The following is an 18,245-nucleotide window of genomic DNA, read 5'->3' on the forward strand; positions in this document are numbered from 1 at the left end:
AGCAGCTCGTAAATTTAAAAATTTATACGGGAAAAATGAACCAAATTTGAATGAATATTATGAGATCATACCGCTCCTTATCTGCTGCAACTCATGTAGAGCCGCAAGAAGCCGGCTCGGTAAGGTGCACCATCCCATCTTCCTCCAAGTGTCTTCTTTCTCCTTATCATCATGTCCAGCGATGGCTTGCGGACCTAGGGAGAGAGCGGGTTAGTGCATACACAAATAAATAGCCCTTCCGAGGATTGCATCACTCCAAAGCAGCACACAAGAATGTGACAATGGCATCAATAGGAAATCATAAATTTCCTACCTCGCCATGACGCATTCCTGCATGACGCAATGGAATACGTAATGCAAAACCACGGCACAAAAACTAAAACTAACGCACGGAAAAAACGCCTAGCCTTACGCAAATTTATGTTTGTTGGCCAAAAGGGCCCAAAGCTAAGATGACGTCTTCTTCTGTTCCCGCGATGCCATCCTCTTCTGTTTTCTCTTCTTCCGATGAATCTTCATTCTTCTCTACACATCCAGCGATGGCTTGCGGACCTAGGGAGAGAGCGGATTAGTGCATACACAAATAAATAACCCTTCCGAGGATTGCATCACTCCAAAGCATCACGCAAGAACGTGACAATGGAATCAATAGGAAATCAAAAATTTCCTACCTAGCCACAGCCACACTCCTGCATGGCGCAATGGAATACGTAATGCAAATCCACGGCACAAAAAACTAAAACTAACGCACGGAAAAACGCCTAGCCTTACGCAAATTTTTATGTATTGGCCACAAGGGCCCAAAATTAAGCCGCAAATATCGCACGCGTCTTCTAACGATGGTCCTCTTCTTTCCTCTGTGAATACTTGCGTCTTCAATCTCCTCTTCTTCGTGCAGTCTTCGCTCTTCCCACCCTGAAGTCCAGCGATGGCTTGAATCTGTGAAGAGGTAAGATTAGTGCATGCACAAACAAATAAATAAATAACACTAACATGCAAGCCCTAACGCGACGCAACGGACAAATACTCGCAGCACACGCAAATATAAATAATCACACGCAGAAAAATATCACACGAAATCACACGATAGATAAAAAACACACGCAATCGGATTCTTGCCGTTCTTCGAGCTCAATTTGATGTCTTCAATCTTCATGGCTGGAAGGGAAAGAGTTACAGACATGTTACAATTAAGTACAAAAAATATACTCTCAGTTCAGGCGAGGGATTATCAATATCCACTCACTCCCAATACACACACGCATTATCTTCTCTCTTCATTCTTCGAGGCCCCCTGCGATGTCTTCAATCTTCGGGGCCTCAGCTACGTCTTCTTTCTTCATTCTTCACTCCTGTAATAAATGGTGTTAGTACAAAACCCACCCAAATACCTTTAAAAAAATACACACACAAAAATACCCACACATATTTCCTGCCTTAGAATGCATTCTTTGTCTCCTAGGACCGGTCTCATTCGTAGTAAATAATTTTAAAGTGCACTTTCTGGTACCTTTGTTTCAGCGCTGTTTCGAAACCTTTCTTATCTTGCTCCTTCGAGCCGTTACCTTTCGTGTACCATTTTTACCTAGAGCTCGTGCTTTGATAATCGAGGGTGAATTCACTTACCACCAGGAGTCTCTCATAACTCCAGATGTGTGGTTCAGGTCGGCCCTAATTTACCATTTCACGTTGAAGATAACCTGATGTAAACCTGATGAAAATGTACGGCAATGCACAGCATCCGAGGAAAACTGCACTCTTCCCAGCTTTAAACTCAAGTCGATGAATGGTGTTCTAATTCTTCAATATTCATTCTGAAATTGAAAAAGCAAAAATGTGGATTAAAATTGGCGTCATCTCTATCCGAACAACATAAAAGGAATTAGAATTGGATGTCCCGCGAGGCCATTGTCTTCTTTTCTTCTTCATTCTTCCTGCTCCAACCTTCATCCTTCCCTTCACGTCCGGGGATGGCTTGCACCTAAGGAGAGAGCAAAAAATTAAATTAAATAAAATTCGGGGGTCACATTATTAAATATGGGTCACTCCACCTTAATTCAACAAGCGTTTGTCCCTAAGAGACTCAGATTTTGATGTCTGTATGGGTCTACATACACCTCAAACTAAATACCCTGAGATCTTTTTTTTTTAATGCGATTTTAATACGTAATAGAACTTTTTTCCAAAAAAGTTGCCTTAAATCACATAAAACCCACAATTTAACTATCAAATTGTCGTAGAGCCTTTATTTATTGCTTATTTTACAGCTAAGTTCTTTCGGAAGTCACACTGAGTGCAATATTTATAAAGTGCACCTCCCCATTATTGTTATATTTAAATTTTAAAAAACACTGTTTACTTTTTCTCCCGTGCGGCTTTCCGATTACTATTCATTCCAGTCTATGGACGTGTACTCATAGACTGGTAATCTTTATCATAGTAGTATGACCTACAGCTTCAACTATAAACTATCAACCATGAATTCATCAAAAATCTGATACCTATCGGGACAAGCTTTTTTGGAAATGAGGTGGAATGACTGATACTATTATACCCGTTTGTCTTCAAAAATCGTGGAAATGGATACTAAAACAAAGGCTGTTTATTTAAAAAGAAGGACAACCAAAGAATTCTCGAGAAATTCACATATTTGGTCAATGACTTTTAAACATCAGGCTATTTTATAGGGAGATTGCTAAAGTGATACTGAATAGGGTAGGTATATTAAAATCTTTCGTAAACAGATTAAATTATTGTACTTATATGTGGAATTTCTTATATCCACTTGATTTTAGCAGTGAAAATTTATATAAATATGTAAAGTGACTTATAAATTTATAACTTTAATTGTTATTATGGCAACACTAGATAATTTGTTGAAAAAGCAGTACCAAAGAAATACATAGCAAACAAACATTTTCGGAAATATTACATCGTATCAACTATTTTTTTATATAGGGAAACAAAAAAATTTAAATATATAAATAAAAAGTTGGAGTTATTGACCACACGATGTTAGTATATTACAAGTTGAGCAAGGTTCTTTAACTATATGGGATTTGTACGAATTGAAATTAGTACGGAAGCTCGTTTTTTTCAATAATAAGAGTAAATCTAAATATATATAAAAGAAAGTCGAAAATCGTGTTAGGTAGAACACTTATAACTCGAGAACGGCTGAACCGATTTTAGTGACATTAGGCTCTTTGGATTCGTCTCAGCCCCGGATAACATATAGGGCATTAAAAAATAGGAAAAGTTCACAAAAAAATTCAACTTTATCTTAGAGATATGTTTTTAGGAGTTGATTGTTAAGACGGTCAAAAAAATAAGATTTTTTTTCGTTTTTACTAATGTATTGACTGACATTTTTAATAATATTTCAAAAAAATAAATATTCAAACATGTTAAAAATATTAAAGTAATATTAAATTAGTATTAAAACAATTGAATTAGAGGTAAGCTCAGCTCGAATTGAGTTGTCCACAAACACATAACTTCCGTGTGTGTAAACAAATCTCCAAGCAACTGTTGATTATCAGTAATGTCCGTATACTCTGCATGAATTCAAATCTTTTAACTTTGTAACAAACGAAGACGAAGTCACCAACTATCTATCTGAATATTTAAAGTCCTTGGACGCACCTGACTTACCACGGCACGATTTGCAGCTAAAGGTAGGCTCTGTGTTTATGATCTTTCGAAACCTAAACCAACCAAAACTATCTAACGCAACGTGTTTGGTTGTTAAAAACTGATAATGGAAGTGATTCACGCCACTATACTAAAAAAAAATCCAAAGATGAGGAAGTTCTCAATCCGAAGATTCCAGGATCCCACCTTATGTGCCCTTTTGAGCTTAAACGTATTCAATTTCCAATTCGTGTTGCATTCGTGATAACGATTAACAAATCTCATGGTCAGTCTTTCAGTTTTTGTGATATTTGTTCTCATGTTTCAGTGAAAACCCATGATTTTCTCATGGTCAATTAAACGTAATATGTTTACGAGTCGGTAAACCATCCGCTGCATTTCTTCCTTCGCTTCAAGGGCACAGCTAGGAATTAAGGATAGGCGCAGCTAATACTGGCGGGTCTGTAGGGTATAGAAAACTCGCCAAGGTAAGCGAGAGGTGTGGTGGCCCTCCTCAGACATTTTTTAGGATAAAAGGTTCAAAATGTTTTTTCGGCTGTGTGAACAGTTTAATATTTTGTGACTCATCCGTCCCCCTAATATTAAAAACCAAATGTTTTCTAAAAAGATTCTCTGAGCATTTGGGGGTGTTTTAACCCCCCAAAACCCCCCTCGCTGCGTCCCTGCTTCGCTTCGCTATTTTTATTTAGCTTCATTCGCTTTATCTTGCGCCTGATAACAAAACAAAAACTGTTGTTTGTCAGAAGGCGCTTGACGCAAGACATTAAACCGGAATGTGTAGGGCACACGGTGGTGCGTTTACGCATGCAGCACGTTTACGCAGCGCATTTTTTCCAAACAGAGATAGTATAACTGGCGCGCCTATAGTCATTTGATACGAATGCTGCTTCATAGGGGCTTTTCTTAACCTATTTTGAGCATCAGTCAAGCGTCGGTCTAGCGTTGCGTTAACCTGCCCCGTGAACGAGCCAAGTTTACGCTACGGACTTAGACCTAAAAACATATTTTTACGGTTAATAACAAAAATAGCCAACAACTGAGTGCGTATAATTTTTATTTCATCAATATTAGCTCATTTAATTCATAATTAATCAAATATAATTAAAACGATACAGACGCTCTTTATTTATACATGGTGCAACTAAACTATAAGTTAATTGAAAGTTTGGCGGTACGAAGTTCGCCGGGTCAGCTAGTATTTATGTAAAAATTTCTTTATCTCTTCGTATAAATCGTTGAAATTGATACTGGAAACAAAGGATACAGTCAAGTGAACCTTATCTCTATATTTCACGGGTTATCTTAGTGGTAAAATGAAAACTCAAAAACTTAAAACCATGACCAATAGCCATGCGTTATTATCGCGACAGAATTGAATGCGTATTTTTAGTGTAAATACGTTAATTTAACCTTCATTCGTTAGAATTATTTTTAAAAAGTGTTTGACCATTTTTAATGAAAAATTACATGATGCTTGCAAGGTCCCCCACGTGAGATTGGGTGACAATCGGCTTGACCCCCTCGCCCCTCCTAGGCGCCACATCTAATTAACCCTTTCGCTACTAACAAAGTTCGCCCGGAAGCTTTTTGACACGGAAGACGAAAGCAGCAAATTTTATTCTCAATTTTCCTACGCAAAGGAACGAATGACGCAAATATCCGTTTCGTTGCCCTTTTATGCCGGTCGCAGCTACGCGAAGTCTTATCGGGACCCAACAAAGCGGGGACATAGGCCGTACCCTCGAAATCCGGGAGCAGGTTCCAGGACACATCGTCCGCGCTTCATCCGCGTCCGACCTCGTCGGCGACGTAGAGGCAAAGGAAGCGGCTTGCATCGAGTGCCAACCCTGTAAGTGGTCCCCGACACGACCACATCAATAAAATGGGACTGGTAAGTGTCTGCGTATTATTGGAAACGATAATACTTGTTTGCATTAATGAGACCCTTTGTGCTGGTAGAAAGGTGAGTTGGCGCAGAATGATAAGCACTGTTTTTCGGATCTTTGGATTCGTGGAGGTAAAATTTATATGCGAAAAGTAGAAAAGGAGCCAACAATTGTAGTTAGCATCATGGATGATGTAAAACATCTATTATCATTGCTGTTGTGATTCATATATGGTATAGAAGGTATATCTAGACTATAAGCCAAATTTATGGATGTAAATATTACTGTAAATGCCTTTAATGTAATGAATTCCCTATTGATCTTCAATCAAAATATCCGAAGAGCTAGACGCAATTTTAATTTACTATTCTCACCTTTAAATAGCATGTCACAATTACCGGATATTATAGCTTTGAATGGAATATAAATATAATCTGATTAAATTATACACAGTGAGTGGGTAGGTGCTATTCTTATGGAAGTTGTAATACTTCTGAAAGAGCAAGAGGTGTGTTAGCGTTTATAAGACATGACATAACAACCGTACTGAGGCCTTGTCATATTAGCCCTATTGTTGATCAATGTTTCATGCAAGTTTTGTATAGTTGATCTCTTGGTCGTCTACAGGGATAAAATATTTCTATTGATCAATTTGTTTTAGATTTTGAACCCTAATCAAGAGTCATATCTCAAAAATTAGTAATGGTCGGTGATATGAATGTTTATTTACTAATGCCCAGCTGCGATTCCAAGCAGTTTACAAATATCATGAGTTCATGTGGCTTAATCAATGAAGCAAAAAGAATTACTAGACAACGAGGTACCTATTCAGATCATGTAATCACTCGGTTCTTCAACAGATTTAATGTCGACCCCCAAGCCAAGGTTATGCATTTAGGTATAATGCATCACTATCCAGTCCAACCCAATCTACAATCTTTCTGATCGAGAAGAAAACGAAAGTACATCATCTTATGTCACTTTGCTATAGTATTGCTGTCGTAAATCATTGAATGAAAATGTTCGACTCTATTCTTTGGAAGTATTGAATGAAGAACATGAAATTTCCAAAACTTTTACCACATTTTCGAACATACTGTTAACATGTGTAAATGAGTCTTAAGTATTGTCAGGAATGAACGTTCCGTAAAATTAAAGCCCTGGATCACTGACTCCTCGATGAGCAAAGTTGCGCGTAAAAAATCGTTTGCAAAAACTACGTCATCACCCGCACAATAACGGCTTGAGAAAAGAGTACGTAAAAATATGAAATAAACTGTGTATATGTGTTCGTAATGCGGCTAACTCCTATTAAATGGAACATTTGAACAAAGTAAATCGAAATAAAAAGAAACAGTGGAGTATCTTCAAGGAATTAACTGGAGCGAAACAAACTTTGGATGCATGAACTAATACATGGAATTCGGCCCTTATATGACCCAGTTATTTTTTATATTGACTTCAAGAAGAAGTTCGTAAGTACGTTTGAGTCTCCTAAATTGTATCCATTTCTAAAAAAGAATTTCCCCTATGAGCCGCTTAGGGTCACCCCCAGAAGTTGAGTGACTTATTTATTCTCTCTAACTTCGTTGTGCAACAGCCGCTTATCTTCTTGAGGGAGCAATAATATAATATAATATTTCATCAAATATGATGGTTTATAAACATCTTTAGGAACCATCATCAACCAAACGCATCATATTTGGTGAAATGACACAAAGTTATGCCGCCGAATATTTCAAAAGACCCCGAAGCACTATTAAAATACAAGTTGAAGATTGCATTTTCAAGTTCCCCAAGCCACCCTAAAGTTTTTTTCGCAGGAAGGAGAATTAGCTTTTACTTGTCATATCGAAAAAATTGCTATTATGATTTCCAGCTTGATTTGATATTGGTCGTTAATATTGTACCTCACCTGGCAAGAAAAGACTGTGCAATGTTTTATAACACTGTTCCGTGCTTTGACTGGGTAAAGTCATTCTTAAAGAAGCACTCTCAGCTGATAGCAAAGATGTCGTCAATTTTTAAAAGAAATCGTGCTAATAATGATGAAAAATTAATCACATACTACATCGACAATCTTAGAGAGACAGTCAAATATGTATCGCCTGACTAAATTTACAACTTCAACGAAATTGCATGTCGGATGATCCTGGAAGGAAAAAAAATAATTTGTCGGTGAGGGTGCCAGTACCCTGGATATATCATGATTTCAACTAAATCTAACCCAGTGCCATGGTTATATAGGAATGCCAATGGAAACTCGCTGCCTCCTTACGATATATGTATAAAGGAGTGAATTTATGGACCACGTGGACTGAAAATGGCTCTAAAGGGACGCGATACTGTTGGACGAAGCAGGGGTGGATTGATGGCGCAACGGTTGAAGAGCAAATGCAAGCATCTCCACTGAAAATACTGAAGATGCAACAGATGGCATGGAGGAATTGAGCAATCTATAGAAAAGGGTAAATATGTTAGTGTTCATTGGAACGGACTCAGACATCCAGGTTTTGTGCTCTCTGGGACAGAGGAGGGAGCAGTGATGGATTTCATGTCGCCGACCAAAAAACTTCGGAAGTGACCGAAAGATAAGGACTTGTTGCTTCATAAGAGGAATGAGATTGTCATAGCCAATCAGCCTCAAAGCTAGAGGAAAGAGGATGTTTAAGGTTCATTAATAATAAATCAATCTTGAGGGAACTTAAAGGTATTGTAAACATTTTTTACCTAATGTATATATGTTTAACTTAACCAAAAATATAATATTTTCATTCAATAGCAAGTGTTTTTAAATATCCATGTAATTCTTTGCCCCAAGTACTTCTTTTAACATGTCTTTCTTTGTGAAAAAATATATCTTGGGCGTAAGTTACCACATCCAGAGTGTAACATCGGCACAAAATTGAAAACTAAGAAAATTTTTAAGAAACAGAATTGAGTCAAAATGTAGCCGTCAGCTAAAGTGCATGATTTCATCGAAGTTTTAAAATGTTTCCATAGCGTAAATTTAGTAAAAACTATTTTCTTACAGAGAAACTTCTTTGAAATTGATGACATGTGAGCCACAGTAGCCCAGGTGTACGGTTCCAGTACAAACACATGGCATGAACAAGGAAAAACAAAGACACTGTGGTATTGTAGAATGGGATAACTCTAAAGGCAAAATATAATTAAATGAAAGACATTGGCTTACGGTGTCAATTTTACATGTGCTATCGAGATAAGCGGCACTAATACCTGCCATGATGGAATGATGAGGACAGCTCCATTTGAAGGCATTTTATCGAAGACCAAGAAGAAATTGGAAATTGTTCACGCTTATAATGGAAGAATAGTCATTCTGAGGAGCAAGGTATTTAATTGAGACGAAGAATGACTAGTCCAGAAAGGTATTTGAATATTTCCTTAAGAGTAAAGGAGATGCGTTGGATTCGTTCAAATAAGAAGTATTATTTGTTGTGAATCAGATAATTGGTGAAACTATAAAACATCTCTTCGAGTTTTAATCCGTAGTAAGTACATATTTTTCCTTGAATAAAAGAGACATTATTAACATCAACAAAGTGGTTGCAGTTAACTCAAGAAAAAGTCATTACAGGATTTTCTCCTGGCTTCATAAATATAATGAATCTATGTACTTAAACACATGCACTTCTTTCTAAGCAGATCAATGTAGTGTGAGGAAATCAGCAGGGGAAGTGGCATTGGTTGTATTATCGTGTTCTTGCGGATAACTGCTGTCAAAATCTCTGTTGATTAAAATTCCTATTCTTATTGTTAGTATGGACAATACTCAAAACAACCACACACGTACAGAGTCTTCAATTTATTTACTCTAGAGAATGAGAAAAGATTGTAATTCCATCTATAATCATAGTAATCAAAAGCAGTTTGTCACGAAAAAATTTCGGAAGTGACGTGATTGAAACTACCAATGCTTTCCTTCCAGTAGGTGTGCTAACCTCACTAAGCTCTGAGGACCAAGTAAATATATATTGGTATATGCAATCTTTCACCCTAAATAATCAGATGAATTATATTGGCATAATAACTAACAGCACGAGCAACATCCGGTCGAGTAGAACTATCGAAATACATCAGACACCAAATTCCATAAAATAGCATCATGAATAGGTTTTGATAAATTTGTCCTAAATGAGATAAATGCAGCAACTGGTTTTCAGTCTCACATTTCAAAGTTGATCATCTATTTCCTAAATTATTTTACTTTATCTACAAATATTGCACCATTTTTATTTCTTACCCTCACGCAAAGGACATTTTTCATTCCTCCGAGGTATTTAAATTAAGTTTTATGAGAGCATCTCTTTTCGAAATAGCCGATTCCAAAAAACTAAATTATCATAAACAAAAATCGCAATAACAAGAATACAGTCCCACTCACCCTTTTAAAAAACATGGTTCAGAGCTACACTACTTTCTAATTCAATATGGAGATAGAAGAATCGAGAAAACTGCCATTTCTCGACGACTTGGTGAAGAAGAATGACAACGTAAGCCTAGGCCACGCCGTGTATAGAAAATCGACGTCACCAAACCGATATCTCTATGCCAGTTCTCATCACCACCCTGCTCAATTAAACGCTGTAATGACCTCTCTAATTGAACGTTCGATCCGGCTGAGTGACCCGAAGAATCTATCTTCAGAAATTATTAGGCTGAAATCCATCTTACGTCTTAATGGTTACGAAAATGGAGCAATTTCCCGCAATTTTAGAAAGGTGATCAACAAGGACAATAGGAACAATTCCCAAGACACAGAAGACATCATTAGCCAATAGAAAGCTCTCCTCCCCTACGTGAAAAGACCGACGGATAAGGTCGGTAACATCCTCCGGAAAGCATAAAAGCCATTTTTAAACCACACGCCCAAGTATGACACCTTCTGGGGAATGCCAACGATAAGACGCCACTTCAAATTGAATGAGTATACGAAATCCCCAGCCGATCGTGCGAGAAGAAATACAACGGGGAAATGGGTTGAACGGTCAAAACTCGTATAGAAGAGTACAAGCGGGCCATTCGACTGGGTCACTCTTCAAAGTCAGCCGTTGCGGAGCACGAAGCAACCGAACATGCGATCGACTTCAGAAAATCAAGAGTCATCGCGAGGATAAAACATTTTAGAGCCCGACTCATCCGCGAGGCCATAGAAATAGAGAAAAACATGGACAACCTTATTAGTGATACTGGATTAATAATCAGTTACTTGGAACCCAGTCATCCGCAAAATTTCGTTACATTCCCCCTCCAGTCCTAACCTCTCATACCCTCCCACCAGAAATATAAAAAAGGCAGCAAAAACCAATTCCAGCATTATTACCTTGAAGAAGTTACAAGCAGTCGGTCTCGAAACGTCGGGGCAATCTCCAGTGCGACACGTGGCATACACCCGTTTATGTGACTTATTAAATAAGGCTTTTTTAATTTTTTAGAAAGTAAGTCAGTTGCTCCGGTAGAGCTCTGAAACTTATTCCTAATAGCCTCGCATTTGCTAAAATCAATCCGAAATATATTGCTTTAGCCTTTAAATTAGGTAGAATAATTATTTCTACCTTAACGTAGTTACAACGCATTAGTGTGTCATCACCAGATAAAGCAGCACAATTACGGTTGTTAGAAAAACAAGGGAAAAATCGTGAAAAACTAAAAAATTACTCTTGGAAACAAAGCACATGGCTGACTATTGATATTTCTTGCAGGTTGTGATTTCTTTGCCGTGTTTCAGTGGAATATTATGCTATTTAAAATTGCTCGCTATATGAGTCGACACCTGATATCCCTTCCTTCACAAGAGGGAGGAGATAGCAGCTCTTCTTCATATGTGAAAAGGCGCAAGATGAAATTATCAAAAGAGCCACACATTTTTCACTTATGGCATCGTTATATCAATTTTCTGGCATTTTTAATTCAATGTGGAAGGGCAGGGGTAACTACCAGAGACATCTCAATAATTCACATCCAGTATATTCATTACAAACATGATTCACACAACATCTTGAGTAAAATATAATTAAGTTAAAGAAAGATAGCCAGTAATTCGACATTCAATGCGAGGACTACAACAGCAAGTACATTTATCAAGTGCGATAAATTTTCTTTAAGATGTAACGTTTTATCGCTTTGTGGGTGGATATATGAAGAATGATCCTCGACGTAAGAATCAATGAAATAAAATGGCATGAAGTGGGAAACTTATGGAATGGATGCTACAGAAAAATACACTCAGGATCGCTAAAAGGTAACAATGATATGGGGATAGTTCAAATAATAAACGCAGATTAGAATACCACTTACAGTTAAATGATAGGTTGGTAATGGCTGAGATATAAACCAAAACCCATAATTACTGCAGCTCAGAAGGTTTGTAAGCAGACGAAAGATTTGATAAAAAATGCAGAATGGAATAGGTCTTTCAAGAAAAAACAGAAGTAATAGAGCAAGTAAGAGATGAAGAAAATGTAAATATTCTCCCTGAAAGTGAATATATCATCGGCGAAGGTCGTGACTGGAGAATTTCCGGAAAACGAAGATATTGTAATCAAAATGAACGACTAACACAGATCACAAGCTAGTGGTTGCGAAAACAACATTAAATTATCACAGCCGCAAATTCAACACAATTGAAACACCAATATACATGAGAAGATTCTAAATTGATTGAATTCTACCAAAAACAGATTCAGAAACTAGGAAAAGGACGTCATAAGCTACCCTAGGGTATGTAACCACAGAGGTCATAACTTAATAGCGAAGTCGTGTTACTCAAAATAAAAGAAAAACGAAGCGGTGGAAAGCATTTGCCAAGTAGAATGATTTAGGAAAGTGTAATTTCGGTAAGCAATGCAGAATAATATAGCATCATATCTGACCGAGAAATTAGAGGAAGAGAGTCGGAAAATCTTGAGAACTGAGCTAACGAAAGCAACTAAAGAAGTTCTTTAGAGAAGGAAATCATAAGGTAGGATCACGCAGAAAGTCTTGGATCGCATTGAAGGCATACTAAAGTACAAGGATACTTAATATATGGAATGATAATTAAAATAGGTAACGATATTTGTCATAAAGCCAGACTGGCCAGTGAAACGTGGTCTAGGAATATAAAAACATCGTGTGCATGGAAAAGTAAAGGCTCGTTTGGGAAAGAGACTTGAAAAACTTCAAATAAAAAGCGTAAAATGTAAACCGTAAGTGACACAACTGAGAACTCATGGCTGATAATTAATACAATGTGAAGAGATTGTTTTAATATGTGTAAGAGATGGGGGGCGATCAAGCACAGAAGCAATTTAAATAGATATCGAGTTATAATATGACGCATAACTAGCGTGGGATGGAAGTCAATGCCTGCAATTATGACATAAGTAAGTGTACTTAACAATGACAGGTGAAACATTCACAATTTTTTTTCTAAACACGTAGGCGTGATAAAATGTGGACACATCTATGGAGAATCAAGAATTAGGAACGGAGTGCGTCAAGGTCGAATAATTTCTCTTGGAATTTCATCAGTTAAGAACTAAAATGGGTCCGATTAAATCAAAGAAAAGTCCGGAATCTTCAATGCACGAATAGCCATGAGGAAACTTAAGGTGAGAAATGACAAAATTTCAAAATATTAAAGTGAAGATGGGTAGGACAATGACCAAAGCAATCTAAATATCACCATTAAAAAATAGAGTGTAGCAAGCGACAGGAAATCAAGAAAAGCATAAACTTAGGGAAACAAGCGTTGGAAGATGTGGACTTATTTAATATTAGGGATTCAGAATAATCAGCGGTGGACGAAGCAAGAAAGAAATAATCGATAGGATAGCCCAGGCGAATAGAACTTTTCAGAAAAATAAAGCATCACCTCACTTATATGAGCAGGAAATTTGAACATAAAGTAAGGAGACAACTCATCAGAACTTGCTATTTGAGCATTCTTTCCCATGGAAGTCCTGGGCAATGACAGTGGTGCAGAAACTGATAGCTATTCGGCTATAAGAAAATTAAATGGATATCCGAACAAGCGGAACGCAGACCACGAGAAACGAATGTATCCTGAAGCATGTATTATGATGGCCTGAAGAAGGCAATACTAATACGGTACGGTACAATACGGTAGGAGAAGGAAGGAATACCTCGTATATCGCTTATTAAGAATTATTTAAATGAGTATTTAAGATATTCCATCTATCTCCACGTGGCATCATTAAATATTAAGTGCTATCTCTCAAAATTTACTTTATGAGTTACGTAAACTAATAACAATTTTCATACCTCCTAGCGGCCTTCGAAGGCACAATAGTCACCAAGGGTCGAAAACTTAAAATCAGGGCATTCGGATGATCAAATAATAGTAAATTATTAAATACAATCATAAGAATTATCACATAATACGTTATAATTTGCGTAACGCACAGTATTTCGTTTACCTCTAGCAATGAAGAGAGACAAAGATAAAAATTTCTAAATATGGGAATATACAAAGACATATCAAATAATAAAGTGAATCATATTAACTCACCATTTTCCCGAATGCTTCTTCTTCCTTGAAACCTCATCTCATTCTCCCATTTAACCCCACCCGTTTCACGGAATTGATTCGCTATCCCCATTTTACTCGTGCACCTGAAAAGAAAAATTTCGCATTTAAGGTTGGCAATATAATTACGACCTAAAATTATACAGTTAACATAACACATAACTCAAGGATGATGGTGAAATTAAAGATTACAACAAATTATTATACTAACGACCACAGAGTTGCGTGCAAAAGAGAAAATGCCAAATGAAGTGCTGCAAATCCAATTATGATCGCCAATGTTCTCTTTCTTTACCTCCCCGTCAAAAGTTTATGACTTATTATTTCATAGCGGTTTAGGAGTGTCAGCAAATATCCTAACGAAATTATTCTGTTGTACTTACGAGGGTTAAATATAAAGGACTATAAAAGCCTCTTAGATACCATTAATATGTGGAATAACTCCCCATTAAGGTACCGATAAAGAAAAAAACTTTAAAGCAAACAAGAATAATAATAGCTACACTATGCAATTTCAAGTTCTCTCATAATCAATAACGAAACCGTCTCACTGTTCCTCGTCTACTGTTAATACCTTAAAATTACAGTCACAGCAATAAAATACCAAAGTGCTGAAACTAAGCCACAGTATTTCCGTTAGGATCATTATTTCCGTATTCAAACCGTTATCTTCGATGCTCTTAGAAACACGATCGATGCAAAGCTAAAACTACTCGCAGGTTACTCAATTCAAATACTCACACTCCATAGCGAAATCCAATTTTCAAAAGTTACACATATAACACATAGTTACGCAAAAGGGGATCACACAATTTGAGCAATCGGGTATTCGTCACATTAAATCGCTTTGGCAAATCAAGTGGGGCATATCGTCCGTTGCCGAAATACTTTTCATAAAAAAATTATTTCCATTTAAAATTAACAGGGTCGAGAGGAAAACCAGGACGATTGTCATCGAAGGGGATGTTTTCCTATCACCAGCGTTCCTTAAACGAACTACTCTGACAGTAATTTTAACTTATAGGTACATTACTCACATTGTATTAAAAGTTGGAACGGAAGACGGATAGCGTAAAAAAATATTTCGTTCAAAATAATAGTTGCTATGATCACGATTACTTTGTAAAGATGAATAAATAGTGTTCGTGAATTATCCGCCACATCAGAGAGCTGCTTTAAAAAATCATACAAAAATGCCTAAGATCACAAAAAGAATAGTTCAGGTACTCACCTCTTAACCCCAAGAGAGCTCGCCGCGAAGTGCAGTCCAGGAATTGAGGGAGGGGTACTTCTGACACTGAGTCAGCCCTGTGACGTATACCTGTGACGTCACGATAATTTATATAAGATTTCTTTTTTGAAGCAAAGAGATATTTACGAAACGGTAAAGATCGTTGATATTGGGTTATTTGAAATTTTATCTAGTAATATACATTATTAAATACGTTGATATACTATATATTATAAATAAAATATATTTCCCGCGGAGAACCAATGCTACGCTTAACCAATAGGATTTGATCTCAAGTTGGCGATGTTACACAAAAATAGCGCGAAAAATCTTTAAGAGCCAACGGTCATGAAACACGTTATCGATGTTCCAGAATTTTCTAGTCGTCTCCGAAGGTCAGAAGGTAAGTTTGCAGAACACATCATCGATTTACGAGAAACAATACATTATAATACTAACGGTCTGCATTCAACTGTCGTCTCCAATCAAGCACCTCCCCTTCCCCCCTGCTCACGAAGAAAACACAACACACCCCAGTCCTTCACTAACCCTTCGTTTTGATAGAAACACATTTTTGCAAGTTTGAAATTTATAAATTTAGTTTTTTGGTCTTTTTCAGCCGTTTCTTCGTTCGTTGAAGTCACAGTCTCATTCCGGGGAAATGATAATGGAGAGCAGTATCTATGAGCTACCTACAGAACTACAAAGAAGAAAGCCACCCTGAGGTAAGTGAGGACATGAATTTTTAATGTCTAAGTGAACAAAGGGTGTAATTTTGCACTCGGGCATAAGCAAGTCACTCAAGTAGCTAATCACGTAAAAGAATTGCAAACGAGAGTGAATAGCGAAGATAGGCAGTGAATAGATATATTGGACTTCATGAGCGATAGTGACATTACCATTATACGATTAGTACAATTGTGTTTGCATTAGTGCATAGAAATTCTCCCCTTAACAATTCACTTCATAGGCATACATCTGTCATATTTACTGACGATTGAAAACCTTAAAATTGAAGGAAAGCCGCATTGAGCATTATTAATTTCAATTCAAGGGTCGTATACTTCGCTTACGGAAAATACTGGCAAGTTCTCCAACAGACACTGTAGCCTAATTAACCATCGGAAAGATATTATTCACCCGCGAAACCAGCAACCTCAACGAAAAATGTATGAACGGACTGCTAGGATTGATTCTCTTTTCGTGAAGACAACCAGAATGTTTTGTTAAGCAATATCGTTATAATTTAATCATATGAATTAATTTCTTTGCATTAAATACATTAATAATGGTTTATTAAGTTATATTATTATTAATTCAATTAAAGAAAATGGCATCTTCAGTAGGTTTAAACATGTCAAAAATGATTAATTAACTGCGCACTTTATGAGCAAATAAGCGGTGTGCCTATGAGACGGTCTGAGATCACAGCAATTAAGTGTAATAGTATGCGTTAGTTGCGTGCCGGAAGACAAAGTAGTCTAGAATTAATTCAATAAATTTCAGCTTCAGCACTCGCCAATTTCAAACCTTGGTCGCCTCTACTTGAGTGATTGTCAATTGCTAACTACTAACTGAACTATTTCATGGATTTTAATGAAAGCGTTTCTGGAACAGAATGTTTCATCATGTCTAACTGTGAATATTTCTGGATGTGTAATTCAGATTTGGCTGAAAAAATAAGCTTTACATTTTAGCAAGTTATGTGTCAAGAAAGATATAAGGCCACGAATATAAACATAATTAAGAAGATGTATTCGGTCGAGAGGTAGTGGTACGCCCTTTAAAGTCATGTCATTCAGGGGAGACATAGATAAACGACTCGAAAATTATCCAGCCAGGATTTCACCAGTGTGGATGACATAGGATAAATACACGGTCAAATGGAGTCCCGTCCGCCGCGGTCACTGCTTCACCTAGGTTGGCACTATCAAGTGTCGACCGAGAAGTAGAATGTTGGAAATAAGTTAATCTACTTCCCCCAACCAAATACGTTTCTCTCTGTAACCGAAAACTCCCAATTGGCGAGTCTGTTGTTCTTCTCGATGTAACTCTATTTTTACTCAATGCGTACTTCCAAGAAAATTATGTCTGCATGTAGCATGTCTGCACTTTGAGCAAAATATTTAAACTCATGACTGCTGAACCTTATAACTTTTGTATTAGAACATTGGTAAGTTCATTATACATCGCATGGCAATTCAAAAAGTCGAGCCAGTAAAAATTATTTTCCGGGTTACACGATATTAAAATTATCCAGCACTATTAGTATTCCAGGACATAAATAGCATTTAATACCCAACGAGTTAATCTAGCTATATTACAAAAAAACTAGATTCATCATTCTAACTATATAGTGCATTTTCAAAAAGACGCCGCAATTTTCGTCCAAGAATTCCCCTTTTGATCAGAAAAAAATTGCTGCTAAAACAAGTTTGTTATACATGATTATCTGAAAAGAATTTTCAAGCTTCATACTGAATCAAACTGCAAGAGGAGAAGAATCCCTACCATGCATTTGCTTCCAGGGCCATCGGCGGTAGAGCTCAGCTTTACAACAACAACAACTCTTCAAAGGATTTACATTCACCAACACTTCACATCGATCACGCAAATGACAACGAATTTTTTGATGACTCATTGACACTTTCACTGCACTGTATAGCTGGATGAACACTCGCTCATGTAGTTGACTAACACAGCAGGAAGCTTCACATTATTTCCTTGATACATGCATACTGCTAGCAGTATGACCGATGGTAACACTCCAAGGGTTGACCCGAAGCCTTCGTTGGGGTGGTTGAAAGCTTGATTTTAGCCATGCACCTTCATTCAATCGATTAATTGAATTATTCACTCCACCTTTCGTAAACTGTAAATAATAAGAAAATGCTCTTAAGCTATAGCACAAAAATAGTAC

The 18,245-nt window shown here is 37.0% G+C and overlaps 1 long non-coding RNA gene across 1 annotated transcript; it reads right to left on the reverse strand.

The window, feature by feature from the left end:
- Window positions 1-1,951: 1,951 nt before the first annotated feature.
- Window positions 1,952-17,919, reverse strand: LOC124168522. Its single transcript, XR_006866956.1, has 3 exons — window positions 17,837-17,919; window positions 14,077-14,180; window positions 1,952-1,981 (listed from the first exon to the last, which is right to left on the reverse strand). It is a non-coding gene; the product is annotated as an uncharacterized LOC124168522 (long non-coding RNA).
- Window positions 17,920-18,245: the final 326 nt, after the last annotated feature.

This window comes from Ischnura elegans, chromosome 11 (assembly GCF_921293095.1).
Source record: "Ischnura elegans chromosome 11, ioIscEleg1.1, whole genome shotgun sequence".
Taxonomy (NCBI): domain Eukaryota; kingdom Metazoa; phylum Arthropoda; class Insecta; order Odonata; family Coenagrionidae; genus Ischnura; species Ischnura elegans.